This window comes from Boleophthalmus pectinirostris, unplaced genomic scaffold, assembly GCF_026225935.1.
Source record: "Boleophthalmus pectinirostris isolate CB_2022bp ecotype Guang Dong unplaced genomic scaffold, ASM2622593v1 HiC_scaffold_3, whole genome shotgun sequence".
NCBI classification, from domain to species: domain Eukaryota; kingdom Metazoa; phylum Chordata; class Actinopteri; order Gobiiformes; family Gobiidae; genus Boleophthalmus; species Boleophthalmus pectinirostris.
The window spans coordinates 22,194,323-22,214,609 of record NW_026571299.1 but is presented as its reverse complement, the minus strand read 5'-3'; positions in this window follow the sequence as shown (position 1 = coordinate 22,214,609).

Sequence of the window (20,287 nt, the reverse complement as noted above, 5' to 3'; positions counted from 1 at the left end):
CATCTTTGCCTCCCCACTCACATTTCTCTTGGTTCTTTCTTTCTCTCTTTTACGCTTTATTCCAGACAAACCAAAAGCGTTTCCACAGAGATGAGGTGTTGGAAAAGTTTTGGATTGCGCCTTTGAAATTATGATTTACTGTCAAAATGTAAACGATTGGCTTTTTATTGGCTCCAGTTTAATGCATGCCCCAATTCTATATTTACAAACTCTAAACAAAACTCTGCACTGTTCAGACCTGGAATCAAACCAACAACTTCTGGGTGTGGGGGCAAATGCTGCAGCACTGAGCCACTGCAGCAGACGTGCGTTATCTAAGAACCAGACGAGCCAGGACAGACTGCGGAGCTCTTTAACGCTGTGTTTTTATATTGTCTGCTGGACATGACCGGCGTGAGAGATAATGAGAATAATTAAGCCCTCGTCTAATTACGGAATGAACCTCAGAGCCTCAGAGAACAGGGCTCATAAAACTATCACTGCATGAGACAAGACCAGACTGATAAGAAGAACGACATCATTCTGTTGAGAAGAGATACAAACCACATCATCATTGCATTATTATGCACATGTTTAGACTCTTTATTTTACTCTAGTTTTAGCAAAAAAGTGACATACTGTGTAGGGTGACCATATTTCCATTGTGAAAACCCGGACACCTTACCAGGGGTGGGAGGTGCGGCCTTGACATTGAGCTACAGTCGTCCCTCGATATATCGCGGTTCACCTTTCGCGTTTTGTTAGTCCTGTTTTAGTCCTAGGTTAGTCCTGGTTTAGTCTTGGTTCAGTCTGTGGCGTAGGCAGTGCAAAAGTTTGATATAATCTCTGGTTAACGGGCAGGTGCGGTCCTGTCCTGCGTGGTTGCGGTGTTGTACTGGGGGTTTCCAAAAATGGAGCCGTGCAGGACTCTGTGCTGTAGGCACCATTACAGAATAAATTAATCTTCGTTTCGTTACATAAAGAAGGAGGAAAATAACAAAAGGACGACAGCAGCAATAAGTTCTAAGAAGGATGTAAAAAGGGTTGCACCTGTCCTGTCTGAGAAAAGTGTGTAAAGTGTGTGCTGAGGGGTTTTACAGACTTAAAACAGATAGAATAATTGTAAAATATAAAGTTGACTACTTCGTGGATTTCACCGATCGCGGGATGTTTTTAGAACGTAACCCCCGCGATATAACGAGGGACCACTGTACTCTCACTTCGCAAACTGTGCACATGGCCTCTCACTTGTCCCGACCAGGATGGAAAACGGAGAATTTCTTGTACAAGTCATTGTTAAATGTGCATTTGTGCTTCAGCATGTTGCAGACTGACCAACAGTTTGTGTCTCACTCCTTCTGAGTCACAGACGCTACAAGAGACGCTCCCCAATGAACGTTTATGAAAACCCGGACATTTGCATCACTCACAAAACGGGGAAAAACTGACATGTGGTCACCCTAATACTGTGGCTTTAACTCAGGTTTCAACAGTGACACACTTTGGGAGCAACACTCACCACATTCTGAACAAATCCAGCATGTCTTAATGGTCCTTGTTCTTGTTCCCATCCCGACAGAAATAGCATTTGCATTAGCAGTGATAATGTTTCAAGGGCTGCACGGTTTGGGATATTTCAGAACAATTTTGAAGAAGTCTAAAGTACAGAATCCGTGTCTCATTTGTTCATTCATTTTTCTAAATAAAACCAAAAAATAAGAAAAAAAAAGGAACTATTTTATTCATTTTGTATCTCCAAAACCAAAATTTAAAAAAATGGATAATGATTCTTTTTTTTTTTTTTTTTTTTCAGTTTTTGATTTCTGTTTCTCATTTCTGTGACTTAAACTACAATGCCAGACTTTTGTGCCGCATTTGGACTGAACCAGGACTGAACCAGGACTGAACTAGGTCTAAACCAGGATTAAAACAGTCCTGGTTCAGTCTGTACACGGAGCATCTCGATCAATGTTTCTTCTGCTAAATAAATAATGCCTGTGAAGTGATGATATATTTTTGACAGTAGAGTCGTGTCTGTGAATTCATATTCATACTGAAGAAAGAAAAGAAGAAAGTTCCATGGTCAAAATTGGATAAAACTGGAAACGGCCATTATCTGTTATTTCCATTATTCATTTAAACATAAAATCGAAAACTGAAAAAAAAATAATAATAATAATAAAACAAATTATCAGTTTCTTCATTTTGGTTTTAGAGGCAAAGAATGCAGAATTATTATTTTTATTTTATTTTATTTTTTTTTCGTTTTCTTATTTTGAAAAACAAATGAATGACACACAGATTATATAGAAAACTCTTCTAGCTGAACAAAGACAGTATTTTGTTTTTCCAGAAGACGTTCAAACATTTTGCAGCCTTTGGGATTTATTAACTGCATCAGCTCAACTTGCAATTTTGATTTGATTATGAAATATGAGAGAAGACTGAATATTGAATGATAAACTAATACAAGAATCCCGTGTACTTTTTTGTAGAGATCTAAACTACGGAGATACCAACTTTTACAAAGAATAAGACCAAATGGAGACACAGGGAGGCGTCTGACACACGGGGACCTCCCAGAACCTGATTTTACAACAAGTACAAAAATTTTTTTTTTTCTTTAGTTCCAATGTGGAAATTGCAACAGCTCAAATTCCAATTTCTATTGTGCAGGCCTAGATGTTACAATGTCTCTGAAACCCAGTGATGCTGATACTGTTGTTGTGATACTGAAAACTTTGTTTTATAGGGACCCATATTTTAAAAGTCACAAACCTTCACGACCCAAGTCAATAGACATAAATTCATAAATCACTAAATACAGGTGGATTTGAGCATTATTGAACATTAATGAGGATATTTTATTGTTGACTGAGTGATCATGTCTCTGAACAGTTAGTTTTACTCAAGTTTGAAACAATAAAAAACAGTGATTGAAGCAGCAAGAAAAGGATCCATAAGTCGCCTGTTTGGACATTAAATGTAGAACATTTCTTTTTCTTTTCAACATTCAATTGAACCAATAACATTGGAATAAAATACTCAATAAAATAATGTCAAAAAGATTAGAAATGATACAAAACATGTCTTAACATCTGAAAATTTCTAGTGAGACAGTTGGTCCTGTGTGTGTTTTTGTAGTGTGTTCAGTCCTGTGCAGGAGGAGACGCAGCAGCAGGTCAGGAGCAGGTTGCTGCGTTTTGTCTTCATTTTTGTGAGCACAGAAAATCCCAATTCACACACACATACTACCAGTCAAAAGTTTTAGAACATGGTACAAAGGTAAGAACTGAACAGACAGAAGTAAAAAAAAAAAAAAAGATAAAAGAAAAAAACTCAAGTCCAAGCTCTGCCAAAACTATCTCAGGAAAAGAGAACAAGATGGTAAACTTGAAAACATAGAGTGTCCAGCAGCACAGTGTCCAGACTGATTTGGGATGAACTGGACAGAAGAGTGAAGCAACCTACAAGTGCCACACATTTATGAAACTTCTGCAACAGACTTGGGAAGAACTTTCTGAACAATATTTGATTTTTATTGTAAAAAGAATGAGCCACGAGTGTGTTCAGCTGTTCTATCTGCCAAAAGGGGGACACACACATCAATCAAAACTTTAGAATAAGTTTTGGTCAACAGTAAACAGCAAAAAAAATGGAAAAAGTGAGGTGTTCTAAAAGGTTTGACTGGTAGTGTAGGTTCATGTTGGTCCATGTGTGTATACTAGTCTGTGTGCTCTTCTACTTGTTCTGATACAGCACAACATCATTTTAAAGACATTCAAGAAAGCATCATTTCTATACACCAGCTTTAGAATGGATTAATATTTGATTTTCCATATTTTAAGAATGCTAGTGTCTATTCCTTCTTCTTCCTCTTGTCTTTCTCCCTGCGTCGCTCCTCTTCAGTTTGTGTTGAGTTCTTCCAGGGCAGAAAATTGTAGGAGATGGTGGCGGTGAGGAGGTAGGTGACCATCCCCGTGTATCCTCCGATGACCAAACACAGAGGCTGAGCCAGCACGAACAGCAAGAACACGTTCATGGAGGCGCCGTCGTTCAGCTCCACGCGGTCCTCCTTCGACGCCCTCATCACGCCGAAGAAATACATCAGCGCTACAGCCGGGTAAAACGCCAACTCCACCATGTTTATGGCAGGTTTAAGATCAACAAAGGCAGGAAAGTTAAGATCAGTTTCAAAGCCAAAAGTAGCAGTAGTAGTAGTAGCAGTAGTAGCTGTTGTCAAGAGTGTGAGTGTGTTGGAGACTCGTTTGGACCTTTGCTCTGTTGTAAAGTGCAGTTAAATATTGTCTAAACTATGAGCACTATTGAGATTAAAAGTGAACCGGGCATTTGCCTATAAGCTGATAAGTTGATAAGTTTTTTCTTTTTTTTACGCCAGACTGTGGAAGAGTATAGCAAAGGAACAACATTTCCATGGAAACTAGGGATGGGCATGATTAGTCAATTAATCGGTAATCATTAAGAATTTCGTCAATTACGTTCATTTTTAATCGACAAACCGAATGTAGGTTGCTGTGCGTAGCGTAGAGTGACCAACCGTCCATTTTTCCCCAGACATGTCTGTTTTCCACGTCCTGTCCTGGCCGTCTGGGTTTGTTTTTTATAATGTGATGCAAATGTTTGGGTTTTCATGATCTTTCATTGGGGCATTAAACTAAGCATCTCTTGTAGCTCTCTGCACTCAGAAAGAGCGAGCAGACACAAACAGTCGGTCAGTCTGAAACATGCCAAAGCACAAATGCCCATTTAACAATGACTTGTACAAGAAATTCCCTACTTTCCATCCTGGTCGAGACAAGTGGGAGGTCATGTGCACAGTGTACAAAGCAGCACATATGTTTCGGTGTCCAGTGTGTCAGGGACCTCAAAGCACCAGGACACCGAAAAAACATGAAAAAGCTTTGCCAGGTGAGAGTCGCTCAGTGTGGATGACGAGGCCCCACCTCCCACCCCCCGTACGGTGTCCTGGTTTTGACAAACATAAATATGGTTACACTAACCTGTATTCCACTGAGTCGTGTCCTTTAATCCGACAGAAGTTGAACCGCATCAGCGACACAAGAGCTGTTTTTTTTACCTTAGCTTAGTTTATGCAAATTAGCCATGTGGTTTTAAGTTTTGTTTCTGTGAGACTTGCACAAATCTGCATTAAACACATTCTAATGTCAAATGGGCTGATGTGGCTCTAGAGTGGTTACGGTTTATATGTCATAAAGTTGAGTTTATTTAAGCAGATTAGTAGTGCAGATAGTAATAATAATGATGATAATATTAATATAAAAACATTAATGATTAATCGATAATCGATCGTTAATTCTCCCGTCGATCGATTAAGAAAATTTAATCGAATGCCCATCCCTAATGGAAACAAGCGAGGGGAGGAGGGTCAGATAAGAGTCAGGTTTGTGGAGATGCAAGTCTAATCACAGTAAGGACACATGTTTCTCTATATACTTCTGTACAACACACAGTGAAAACACATGATTTTATTTGAGTCTCTTCTTTGGCAAAATAGTTATGTACAGGGCCTTTAATTTAAATGTCATGTTCATTTCTTGACTTTTAAACAGAGTCCTCCCCTTGTGGTGTAAAAAAGAGGACGATACCTTAGACAGACTGATACAATCCTTCCTCCAAATCAGACTGAATCAGGGCAAACTACTTTGACTCCTCTCCCTGATGGCAAAAGGAGATCCAATTTGTCAACTGGACAAAGGTTTATTAGGTCGAAAACATTTCACAGCTCATCCAAGCTGCTTCTTCAGTTCTGGTCAGACTCTGGTGGACACTTCCTTATATCTGCCTGCAGGGAGGAGCTAACTATACTGAAACTCATCTGAAACTAACACACACACTTGTTTACAGTTTGTGTTTGTCAGCTCGGCCTATTGAACTGCACTGAGTGATATTAGCAGAATCATTCAGAGCCATAATGGAGCTTTCACTCCTCTGGGCCTGACCTGGCTGTCACTATTGTTCTCTTGTTTGTTTTGTTTTAGGCTCGAGGATGTTGTAAATAGGAGTTGTAAATAGGAGATAGATGGTGTCTGAGGCCTCCATTTTTGTTCAGGGAAGGATTCTATTTCTTAACAAAAATAGCCTCTTTAACTCCCCTCTCAAACCATTTCTTTTGTCTGGCTACGATCTGTCCCTCACTGTCACAAGAGGATGAACCAACACAGACGAGAGAGCAGCAGTGGACCTCAGTCTGCTGTTCATTTCCATCTAAAAGCCACAGGCCACTCCTTTGAGAACAGTGAGGTACAGATCAGAGCCAGAGAAAAGAAATGGTTTGAGTGGAGAGTTAAAGAGCTGGATGAGCTGCAAAACGTATTTGACCAAATAAACTTTTGTCCAGTTGACAAATTGAATTTCTTTTGTTGCCATGGATTCTACCTGGACGACTGAGGGATTGTACACACATCCTACCTCTGATGGTAGTAGCCGCTGTGGTGGCTGTAGTCAGTCAATCCAGTGGCTGCAACTACACGTTTCGCTGTAACAGCCTCCACACACTGAAAAAGAAATACTATCAGAGGAATTATGTCCTGCAATACTAAATCTGTCATTTATATGATCACCTGCCCCTGTGGTAAAGCCTCTGTGGGTAAAACAAGCAGGGCTCTAAAACCATGTACTACAGAGCAGAGGAGCACCATCAGATGTAAAAACATGAACTATCCTGTGGCAGCTCATTTTGTAGATTTCAACCATCCTGTCTCTTCCTTAAGATATATTGGCATTGAACATGTAAAACTGCCCCCTAGAGGTGGGAATCTGGAAATGCCCCTGTCAAAGAGAACACTTCTGGATTCACCAACTTAAGACTCTTGCTCCTCACTGACTGAATGTAGAGTTTGACCTAAGATGCTTTTTGTGATATTGCCAAACTATTTTTGTATTTAATAGAATGTTTTTTTTTTTCTTGTAGAGACTCACTGTGCGACCTCCCGTTCGTTGGTGGGAATATGAGCACCTGGACTGGTGACCATTTTATAAACTGTGGTCCAAAGCAAGAAAAATTATGTGATGAAGGCTTTTTGTTGAAACATAATTTAAACATTTAAAAAGAAAAGCTTTTGGACATTGGCCATCTGCGTGCACTATGCATTTTTTTTCACTGTCCCAAACCCACCTGGAGTTGTGTTTTTTGTATTTAAAAATCTTCATCATTCTCTCTAATGTTTAAAACAAAACCTCGTGATGTCATTAATGTCATGATTCTGACAATGACAATGGACCAACAGAGGGCAGAGGAGAACACAGAGTTTAAATACACACAGGAGATCCAGGTGTAACACATGAGGGTGGGTGAAGACAAAACATGAACCAGGAAAGTCCAATGAGGTTCATTTGGTCTGCCGATCATTTATATTATTAGATTCTTTTTTTTTCAGACTAAGTTTGTTTCCATACGTGACAGTTTGTTCTGCTTCCTGCGCTTTTCTTCAGAGTCATGTGATGTTGCTGTGATGCGTCCACTCAACTGATTTAAACAGGTTTTGCTGCTGTTTTCCTACCAGTGGAGGCAGGACGGCATTAAATCCATGAAAAAATGAAACTAGGACAGAATGAGAGAACAAAACAGCAAAGTTGAAACACGAGCAACAAAACACAAAGCAGAACAGGAACAACTCAGATCGGCCATTTCTGATCACTGTAAAAGATGTACATGCGGGTGGGAGGAAATTAACACTAGGGGAAGCTGAATTAACTTCAACCATATCAACTCAAATAACAAATAACCCCACATTGAACCCCCATTTAACTTTCACTTTCATTTTTTGTGTTAAAAACAACTCTGATATATTTCACCCGGAAAATGTAACCCTTCAGTTTTTGCTGTATGTGTGATGAGCCTCGACATGCGGCCCCTGTCATGTGGTTGGTGTGTGGCGTGTGGTGTGTTTGGTGTTTGGTGCATAAGAGGATTAGCGGCGGTGTTTGGGTTTCTGTTGGGTCTGCTCTCATGCAGATGTCCTCAGTGTGAGACCGAGAGACAGCAGGACACTCCCTGTGGTAAAGTCTCCTCTGAGAAGATGAAGAGACAAATATAATGCTTTGGAATATTCAAAGTGTTTTTATGAGAGTCACAGAGGTCGGTGATGGAGGGTCCATTACTTTCACAGCAGTGGTGTAAATATGACGTATGGGCCGTGTGCAGTCTGCCGAAGGCTCTGCGTGAAATATACGTTTGATTTGTAAAACTTACTTATTGTGCAGTGTTACAACAATGAGTGAAGAGCTTTTGTGTTCATCTGTATGCTAATGAGCTAGAATGACTTTTTTTTTTTTTTTTTTTTTTAAACATCATTTGGCATTCTTTTTATATTGAGGCTTTGAAACGATGGTCTTGGCATTTCACATTATATAACTTAAAGGTCCTATATTACGCAAAATGGACTTAAGCCATGTTAGAATGTGGATCAGTCAAGGATTTCAAGGAATCTCCCCTATGAGCCATCTCAGATTTGGCTGAAAAAAATTCAAAAAAATTCTAAAATCACCATGTTCACTTTTTCTGAAGCCTTCATTTATAATCATGTTTGAGAGACCAAAACTTCATAAAAAATAGAGTTAGGAAGCTGAACATTTGTATTATTGTAGATTCTTTGTCATAGATTGTGAATCTATTGTCAAATATTGGGTCTCTTTATTAAGGGGGGCACTGTGGGCCCTCAAAATCTTTGGTTGCCACTAATTTTTTTTTTTTTTTTTTTTTTGAGGTCCAAGATCTATGTACTTCAAGCAGATATTTACTAACTAACTGTTGAACCTGAATATTTGAGAGAATGAATGGTCATTCTCTTAGATATTCAGGTTCAACAGTTAGTTAGTCTTTAAGTCTATTAAAGGTAATTGAACCTTTAGATATTCAGGTTCAACAGTTAGTTAGTCTTTAAGTCTATTAAAGGTAATTGAACTGTTCTATCAGGTGGAAAAGTCCCTAAGCTCCACCAAAAATGACCCGTGAGAGCTCATTTTCAAAAATTCCGTTTGAAATGAAAGAAGTTAATAGTAGATGTTTTTATTACTTTAAAATAATCAGATTATGCCAACGTTTCTCTGGTAAAAATTTGATCAGCATCTAACTGTGCCACATGGGGAATCGCGGGTCCAAAGAAGGGGCCAAAAAGATCACATTTGGTCTGTGATCATATTTGGGACTCTACACCATCCACATGAAAACTCAGAAAAGTGTGAGATTGTTGTCAGAAATGGTCACTGTGTCAAATATTCATGTTCAGCAGTTAGTTTGTAAATATCTGCTTGGAGTAAATACTGTAGATCTTGGACCTCAAAAATTAAAAAATAAATAAATAAATTAGCGGCAACCAAATGTGAAATTTTGGGGGTCCACAGCACCCCCCTTAGTAAAGATATAGATATATAAGATAAAATATATTTGATAACAGATTCAGAATCTACAATAATACACTTTTCCAGCTTCCTAGCTCTATTTTTGATGAGGTTCTGGTCTCTCAAACATGTTTATAAATTAAGGCGTCAGAAAAAGTGAACATGGCCCCAAAATTTCAACGGGCCATAACTCAGGAACGACTCAAGGGATTGAGCTAAAATTTGAGATTCTTTCATTTGGTGATTTTAGAAATTGTTTTGAAAATGTTTCAGCCAAATCTGAGATGGCTCATAGGGGAAGGCAGCTGATTTCATATGGACTGAACCATGTTGTTCCCTCCTCAAAAACAGACCTGGAGTTCTTTTTTCTTTCATTCACATATGTATGTCTTTTTACATCTCCAAAGCTCAAAATCCTCTGTTCCACCTTGTGATGTCATCAAGCTTGAGCTTTCAAGTGAACAGCTCCTTTTACTTTTGTTCAGTCGAGAAGGTAATATAATATTTATGGGTCATGTAAAGATGCATTATGTAACTTCTCTGCTGTCTCCATGGAGATGTGACTGGTTTGCCTGGAATACTTCACCGTGGCATTAAACGTATCTTGCGTTTCTTCTTCTTCTGGTGATTTATTTCATGTATTATTTCAAATACTTTGAACAACATGCATGCTTCTGTGGGATAGATAACGCCGTACTGTGGGACATTTACTGATGGGTGACGTAGGTTGACATAGGTTGACGTAGGCTGACCGTGAGCGGTTGGTTTGGGGCTTCAGTGAGTAAGGCGTCTTTTATCTGGTCTGATTGATTGGGTAAAACTACAGTGGGTAAAACAGAGATGGTAAAAAATGAACAGTAGTTTAAAATACTGCCCTAACACTCATAAAACAAACCCAAAACCAAATAACTATAAAACCCAACCCCAAAACCATACACCAAGTAAATTTTAAAACCTATAAACCAATAAAACACCTGACCTACCACCCCTGTGCAATATAATACACTTGGTTCAGCCCGGAACCTTAAAAAGAGGGAGCTCGTTTCTGGGAGGACTCTGTTATGACCTGGACAGAAGAAAAAGGAAGTAAGTACAAAGCAGAACCACACCATTTATTAAAACATAATAAAATACACTAACACACATCAGAAATTAAAACATTCTGAAACAGTTATATTGCACTACTCAATTTAAAAGGTAATTGGTTAATTTTGTGTCCTTTTCCTCCAGGGCCCAGCAACGGTCAGTGAAAAGGCCACTTTGCCTAAGGATTAAATGCAGTAAAAGGACGATCAACACATCTGAAAACCAATTATGTAATATGTAATATTGTAATATGTGCAAATATATTTAAAGTGCTGTGTGCTCTCAAAAGTGCTGTGTTAAAGTGACCTAGTGAAAGGTGAAGGTGCTGAGTGTTCTTATGGGTAACAAACGGGTCTGGTTCTAACAGCAGTGTTTCCCAAACTTTTTTTTCTCTCTCTCTCTGGGGACCCATATTTTATGGTACTCCTGCTCCTCCTCTCAGTTTGTTTCTCTAAGCTCTGAAACCACCTCCCGAGCCACTCGATCCACTGTGGGCGGCAACTGTAGTATCCCCAAACGCAGGACAGCATTTGGAAACTCAGCCTTTTCCTGCACGGCCGTCCGTCAGTGGAACATGTCACCAATCTAACTGATCACATGTACAAACTATGGCACATTTTCACACCTGGCGAAACAGTGGCTCCTCTCAAACCAAACTTGCGCCCACAGTGTGGACTGATGAGTGTCTGATGAGTGAAGAGAGAGTGATGCTCTGGAGTGAATGAAATGAATGATGCTTTTGATAAGGATGATGTGAAGATGCTGAGAGAACTGGAAGTGAATGATGTTACAAAATTGTTATGATGCTCTTGATATTAAGACATTCTCTTTGTGTGTTTGATTTTATGAACTATAACATCAACCTGCCCAGGGACGACAGGTGGAAATGAGCACTGGCTCTATAACCTGGTACAAACATCTCTATTAAGGTTAATGTATATTGTGCACTGTCCCTGTCTCATTAAATAAACTAAACTAAAAGTCACAAACCTCACAAACCCAAGTCAATAGACATTATTCATAAATCAGAAAATAAAGGTGGATTTGAGCATTATTGAACATTAATGAGGATATTTTATTGTTGACTGAGTGATCATGTCTCTGAACAGTTAGTTTGACTCAAGTTTGAAACAATGAAAAACAGTCACTGAAGCAGCAAGAAAATGATCCAGAAGTCGCCTATTTGGACATTAAATATAGAACATTTCTTTTTCTTTTCAACATTCAATTGAACCAGCAATATTGGAACAAAATAGTCAATAAAATAATGACAAGATTAGAAATTACAAAACAACAAAACATGTCTTAACATTTGAAAATTTTTTGTGAGACAGTTGGTCCTGTGTGTGTTTTTGTAGTGTGTTCAGTCCGGGTGCAGGAGGAGACGCAGCAGCAGATCAGATCAGACATTCATTCTGTTTCTGTGTTTTGTCTTCATTTTTGTGAGCACAGAAAATCCCAGTTCACACATATGTAGTGGTGAAAGGAATAAACATAGAGACACTGTCCACAGGATATTCTGATGAAATACTGATCCAGTATTACAATAAATTCACAGATCCATGTAGAAAACTATATATTGCAGAGCTGCATGCAGATCGTGACAAGGTGACCCAAAAAAATCTCTTGCAACCCATCTGAGGGTCATGACCCAGTCTTTGGGACACACTGTGTTACAGGGTGCATTACATTCACTGTGGTGTAAGGGTGATGTGCTGTAGGCTCTGTGAATAATGTATATAATCATATTTTATACACTCTTAACACTGAGTGAAAAGAGAAAAATTACAATTGTTTTTTTTTGTTGTTGTTGTTGCTTTTCAGAGCTTTCTAACTACTGATGATGTGTGGGCCTTGTATTTGTTGCTGAAGTGTTTTTTAGATTGATTCTTTTTTATTTTTTAACAAATTGCAGAGTATTTTTGCCACCCTCCCACGTGACAATGAACTAAAGCTGCTACAAGGATGATGCGGCAGATACACCTATGACACATTTGACGAAGCAGAAAGAGCTTCACACCCGCCCCCATCCGCCCCCCCCACCTGCCCCTCTCAGGGTAGTGTTCTACACTGCAGTGTACATGATATAATAAGTTTATCTACTAGTGTTTATTAATACTTTACCAATCAGTAAAGTTCAGCTGATGTCGACATGGTGCTTGAGCTTCGTGCTCTTCAAAGTCCTCGTCCGATTCCAGGTCCAACACATGCGGCTGAACGCGCTGTATCTCCATGATGAATAAAAGTTTATTCCTGCCACTATCAGGGTTTAGCCTGTCTCCTCCTCCCTCCCTGAGATGGGCAGAGGAAGGGCGGCTCACTCAGAGCCTACATCACATTTGGAGGGCGGAGCCTGTGCTTTCTTAGGACGGGCGGGGGGATGAACAATAGTCGGCCTTTCATAGTTCCTGGTCTGTGACTGTCTCCAAGAAATCAGTAAGATTTCAGAACTATTGTGTAATGGATGTTCCAAAACCCAAACTGTGCTTGTTTATGTGCAGAAGATACAATGTGAAAAGAGTTAGTTTGCGTGAGATGGGCCCTTTAAACCCTTAAAATTACTTGGTCTTAGAGTTTGACATTGTATAACATAAAGCAACACCTGCTCACTTTCTGGAGGTGCCATGTAACTTGCATGATTCCATAGAAACAGAAAGTTAAAGCCATACTTTGGAACACTGATAAAACTTTAAATCATAATAATAATACTAATGTTTAAAAAACATTGACAGTGTTATAATATTGTATAAAAAATAATAGAGAAACAAGTAGTGCACACAGGTTGACTCACAGGCTGACCTGGTCCTGGTCTGATGTGAGGAGGCAGATTCAGGGGAGTTGAACAGACAGCGTGACAGTAAAGAGCTCCGTGCTGTGATGATGTGTGTGACCTCCTGAGGGCGCTGGCGTGTCCCTGCATCAGCCTGTGCTCCAACTCTGCTTCACAAACAAGAGCAGCTCCACAACCAAGCAACTGAACAAATGATTATAAGAAACAAGACACAAGAAACAAGAGGAAAAGGTCAGAGCAGACTGACACACGGCTCTAATGGTCAGTGATCATCTGGTGTTTTGAAACGAGAGGTCGGTCAGTTCTCTGGCAGGAAAACACTGTGGAGCCAAGCACACAATGTGACTTTAACATGTTTTGTTATGTTCATGTTCAGGAAAGTACTATTAAAAGTAATTGTTTGAATCAGACACATGTGAAAAGAGAATTGTGATCAGTGTGATACAAGTATGTTACAACTCCAGGCCTCCAGTTCTTCACAAGTAAAACCACGACTATGAACCAAACAAATGCTTTTTTATTTTGATATGATCATAAACAATACATCTTGTGCCTTCATTTTCATTCTGGTTTATTTTCATATCATTAACAATAAACTTTTGTGCCTTTGTTAACATTATCATTAGTTTGTACGATCTTTAAAAAAACTAAGACAAGAAAAATAAAAGTGATTGTATTTCTGTTCGAGGAGTTAGTTTATGGAACAATCTGAGTGATGATTTTAAAAAAAGTGTGTTTGGAAAGATATAGAGCTCTGGAATTAATGAATTATGCCTTCAATTGTGTTTTGTTTTAATTTCTATTTTGTCTCTTATATTTACAGTAAGTCATAAGTGAAATTGTAAATGTAAACTTGCTCTTCATACTCTGCTTTTTTTTTTTTTTTCCCTTGGAATTCTGTCTACTACACCTTGTTTTGTGTGTTTTAATTTCTTTTTCTGTCCCTTCTCATTTCTGCTGTGGGTCCTTGCAGCTGATTGGTGGACTGCTCTCCTGCCTGGTCTTGATTGGCTGCTGGAATTCTGGTCCCTGATTGGTGGATCTCACTGGGCCAATTCCACCTCACCTGCGCCTCACCCGTACCTCACCTGCAGTTCACCTGCAGCCTCCTCCCATACTTAAAGGGCCCATCTCATGCAAAATCAACTTTCCAGAGCTTTCTACCTTCTAAGAGTGATGTGTGGCCTTGTATTTGTCGCCAAAGTGTTTTTTAGATTGGTTTGGCTTTTTTTTTTTTGACAAATTGCAGCGTATTTCTGCCACCCTCCCACGTGACAATGAACATGAGCCTGCTACAGTGATGACGTAGCCAGCTACAGCTATCTCGCGTTTGAAGTAGCAGAGAGTGCTTCACACCCGCCCAGCTCCCCCGCTTCACTGTCTCCACCACCTCCACCACGCCTCCGCCCCACCTCCGCCCACTCACACACCGTCCTGCATCTGCACTGTGCAGGTCTGCTGTTCTGCGTAATTTATCTTTATTTTTCACTTCAAACACGGTTTGTGTAACCATGTCCTCGTGGAGAAAGTGCCTATTTGGCTACGATGGCAAGTCCAAATTATTAGTCATGCCGACAGAAGAAGCAAGGCATGCTAAGGGACTGGAGTTTATTTCTGGGAACACAGACAAAAAGGTCCCCAAGAATATTTTTGTTTACTCATTTAAACAACTTCATAAGTAGAATATTTGAATATATTATCAATTAATAATGTCTTAAACTGTCATAAAGATGAACACCTGAACAAAAGCGACAGCATAAGTTCATTGTTCTACACTGCAGTGAACACGATATAATAAGTTGATCTACTAGTGTTTATTAATACTTTACCAATCAGTAATGTTCAGCTGATGTGGACGCGGTGCTTAAGCTTCGTGCACCTCAAAGTCCTCGTCCGATTCCGGGTCCAACACATGTGGCTGAACGCGCTGTATCTCCATGATGAATAAAAGTTTATTCCTGCCACTATCAGGCTGCACGCCTCTTTTCCCCTTCCTCCCTGAGATGGGTGGAGGAAGGGCGGCTCACTCGTCGCCAGCGTCACGTTTGGAGGGCGGAGCCTGTGCTTTCTCAGGACGGGCGGGGGGATGAACAATAGTCGGTCTTTCATAGTTCCTGGTCTGTGACTGTCTCCAAGAAATCAGTAAGATTTCAGAACTATTGTGTAATGGATGTTCCAAAACCCAAACTGTGCTTGTTTATGTACAATGTGAAAAGAGTTAGTTTGCATCAGATGGGCCCTTTAAACCCTTAAAATGACTTGCTCTTAGAGTTTGACATTGTATAACGTAAAGCAACACCTGCTCACTTTGTGGAGATGCCATGTAACTTGCATGATTCCATAGAAACAGAAAGTTATTTTACATGAGATGGGCCCTTTAAGTAGATCAGCTCCATCTGTTCAAGGTGCTGGTCTTTGTGGCCCATCTGCCATTTTGTGTGTTTTCTGTGTCTCTTTTGTGTCCGTCACTTTGTTTATACTTGTGTGTGTCTGACTTTGTGTGTGAGACACTACTTTTTAGTTGTTGTTCTGTTTTTGTTTTTTTTTGTTTTTTTTGTCACTCAGTTGCATTTGTATATTTTATTTTGTCTTTACATTTTAGACCACTTTTGTTATTTTGCTTTTTACATTCCTAAATATTACTTTATTTACAAAATTTTTCCATCTTGTTTGTTTTGTTGTTTCTGGAGTGTACTGGAGACAGTATGTTTGAGAAATAATGTGGAAATAGACATGAATTAGACCCCACCACCTGCTCGTCTCCACTGACATGTTGGAGATGTCATCGGTGTGCCTAGAATGTTCCACAGTATCATATTAAACTTACACCTTAAATCTATATCAAGAGAGGCAAGCAGGACAATTTACAGGCCAGATCTGTGGAAAAGCAAACCTGCACTCCATACACAAAAGGATTCATGATTTTTAAAGTTATATTATATAACAATAAATAAAGGAAGTCCAGTTTATTACAACACTTGCTATGTTTACATGAGAGCTTTAATTCTGATTAAATATTTAATTTGGGATAAAAATAATAATAATTCCACTTTAAAAAGACCATGTAACCTCATAATTCCTAATGATTATTCTTAATTAAACTTAATTCTGAAGTAAGTAGGTGGTTTATTCAGATTTTAAAGCTGAATTAATTTATTTCTGTAAAGGTTTATTCTTTTTAAAAATAACTGTGGTCTTTTATGCTCATTGGGTCGCCCTTCTGACGCAAGATGGTCAAACATTGGTCTTGAACTGAAGCAATTTTTTTAGTAAGTGTGCTGGAAGAACTACAAATAATGAAAAGAGTGGATGTCTTCTTCCTCCCTTCTCCGACACTCTTCCTTTCTCCTCAGCTGACAGACGTAAAACGTGATGAGAGAATTCTCCAGCTGCTGCACAATTATCATCGGAACCACTGAGAAAAAAGTTTAGATCATGTTTGTGTCTGTGGTGTAACAACAAACCGAGATGACAGAAAAGCCGGTAGCAGCTGAAGTGTGTGTTTTCTTCCCGTCGACATAAATACCTTAGTGTCTCTGTCCAATCCAGATGATTTAACATTTTCCATGTAAACTTCAATTTGGAATGATTATTTCCATGTGAATTCCAAGGAGAATATTTTAATTCCAAACTATTTAATTAATTTTTAAAAACATCATGTAAACGTGTCCACTGTGGAGTGTGGAATATTCCAGGCAAAACATTAACATCTCCATGGAGACAAGCAGGCGACTGGTTTAATCATTTTCTCACAGGTGGAGGTGACTGAAATTAAATAAAGCAACTTCAGATATTAAATGAAGTTTTATATACATATATAAAGTCATGCCCAAAATTATTCATACCCCTGACAAATTTTGACTTAAAGTTACTTTTATTCAACCAGCAAGTTTTTTCTTGATTGAAAATGACACAGGTGTCTCCCAGAAGATAATAAGACGATGTACAAGAGGCATCATTGTGGAAAAAACAATATTTCTCAGCTTTTATTTACATTTGAACAAAAAGTGGCATGTTCAAAATTATTCATACCCTTTGTAAACTGTCAGAGTCTAGGGAAAAATCCAAAGTTCTATACCATTCCAAACAGCACAAGCTGTTCTAAAACTTCCTAATTCCCCTGATTCATTGGGAAGAGCTGTTTTAAGAAACTGAACAGGTGAAAAACAGCAGGTCTTTGCATTTGGTTTGTGAACAGTCATGGCTAAGACAGAGGAGCTCTCTGAGGATCTACGGATGTGTATTGTGGCTGCTCACTAGTCAGGACAGGGCTATAAGGCCACATCTAAATGTTTTCAAGTTCCAGTGGCTATAGTGCAAAGAATTATAAAAAAAATACACACTGTGGAAAATCTCAGAGGATGTGGTTGGAAGCCAAAAGTGACACCATCTCCACTGTCAAACATGATGGTGGGAACCTAATGCTTTGGAGATGTTTTTTCATTCAATGGGCCAGGGAGTCTAATCACAGTAAACGGCACCATGAACAAAGAGCAATAGATCAAGATTCTCAACAACAACATCAAGCAGCCTGCAGAGGAACTTGGACTTGTATTCCAGTGGACATTTCAGCATTTCAGACATGCAAAAAACCTGGTCAGCAATTATAGGAAGCATTGGATTACTGTAATAGCCAATAAAGGCTTTTTATTGATTATCGAGAAGATATGAATGATTCTGGCCATGCCACTTTTTGTTCAAAGGTAAATAAAGGCTAAGAAATTATTATGCCTCTTGTACATCGTCTTATTATCTTGTGGGAGACGCCTGTGTCATTTCCAAAAAAGTTGCTGGTTCAATAAAAGTAACTTTAAGTAAAAATTTGTCAGGGGTATGAATAATTTTGCCTGAAAACAGTGAACTGATCCCCACACGAGCACATTTGGTTGGAACAGTTTTATTTCATGAACGGGCTCTTCTTTAAATATGTCCTACATTATATACACACAGGATTATAGTACATGAGGGTCACATGCACTTCTGAACACTGTACACATTTACACAGAGGCACACACAAGGCTCCACCCCGCGGCCGCCTCACAGGGAAGCAGAGGAAATCAGGCTCACGACAGTAGCTGCATGAGTCTGGTGACAGTGAATGGACTTTTGGAGTTCTGGGACATCTTGAGAATGTTGACAATAATAATAATAATACAAATAAAATAATGACGGTATGTTTTTGATGAGGAAGCAGAATTATATCATGATTTAAAGCTAAAAATCGAACATAAACACTTTCAAACATTTTATTACAAAAGGTAAAAGCTATAACGAACCAGAGGAAGCAGTACAGGCACTCAAATCTATCCATGGATTTTAGCATGATGACACATTTGAATATTTACTTTTGGATTGGTAATTGCGATGGTAAGAATTCTATCTATTGAAGAGTGAAAAGTCAGGGAAACTTATGGTGCGTTCATTTTTCCATCCAACTCGGAGGCCCTTTTTCTTGGAAGAGCAAGGATTCGAGATAGAAGATGACAGATGATTGTGCCCACTTTTAAGTATGAACTGTTCATTGTGTTTGGACGCATTAGTGGTTTAAATAACAATTTCAGTCTCATATTACTGCAGGACTTTACTGTGTCTGTATCATGGTCTATGAGTGGTCTGTGTCGCCCGTATTTTTAGACCATTTCCTGCTAGTGAGCGTGCCAAAATAATCGACTATCATGCGACACCAACGCTTTCACTTCACTAATATACTGAATGATACTATTTATACAGAATAATTATACTGCATTCTTCCTGGCGGTTGTGTAGTTGAAGCACAGACTTATTTTGGAGTGTTGGTACTCAACTAGTGCTAAAGCAACAACAGTTTTCCAGTTTAGCGTCCACGTTTTTCTCTTAATCGGACACACGAAACATAATAAAACGATTGAAGTGATGGCATTTCTGAGATCTGAGTGGGAGATGAATGGATAAATGAACATCACATAAATACTGTATTTTGCGCACTATAGGGCACTCTGGGTTATAAGGTGCACAGTCATAGAATGGTCTATTTTCAAACTTTTTTCACAAATAAACCGCACCGGAGTTTAAAGGAAACACAACAGTTGGATGGGTGAGTGGTTTTGTTTGTTTGAGCGTTCACAGGTGACTCTGGGCTTTGTTCAGTTGTGGCGTGTAGGGAGGGTGCTGTCTGGGACCGCTGGATTGTCGGCGTGTTCGCAGTGACTCGGTTGTTCAGTTGTGTCTAGAAGTGGCACATTGCACTCGCTTTTTAGGTTCCTTCCTCTGTTCCGTTCCTCGTGGAGTGATGAGTGTGGCTGTGGGTGTTTTTGGCTGTGTGGTCGCTGTCTGCTCCGTGTGTGTTTGTGTGCACTGTGGGCAGTGTTGGGAAGTAAAGGATTACATGTACCGGAATGTACCCTTTTTTTTTTTTTTCCGGTAATACCACTCATTGCAGGAAACTAAACCAGGTCTAAACTAGAGCTAAACTAGATCTAAACCAGGTCTGAAACCAGGTCTAAAACCAGGACTACACCAGGATTTAACAGGATTTAACAGGACTAAACCATGCTGTGTGGATGTGTCTCCTCCTCTTCTGTCAATAACATTTTTAATCTGGTTAAGTAAAGTTTGGGCTTTTTATTTTCTTTTAGCAGACAAAACATCTTATGTTACAATATCCTAGTCTTTGCTTCTCTACAGCAAATCAAGTAATCCAAAGTATTCAGATTACGTTACTCACCTTAAGTAACTTAATGGATTCCATTACAAACTACATTCTGGGGTTGGTAATCTGTAGGGGAATACATTTTAAAAGTAACCTTCCCAACACTGGCTGTGGGTGGTGTGGCTTTGTAGTTTACTGAAGTCGTGCTGAGACACCTGAGTGGATACGTGTATAGGGCGCTCTGGATTGTGGGGCGCGTGGTCGTTTTTTGATGGGTTGGAGGCTTATGAGCGCGTCCTATAGTGCAGAAAATACGGTAACTGAATAAAGAATTCAAACAAAAATGAAAAATGAAGAAAAAAAACATCACACTGCACGGTTTCTCTGGAGGATTTAAACCAGCTTTGTGAAGTCTGTATAGA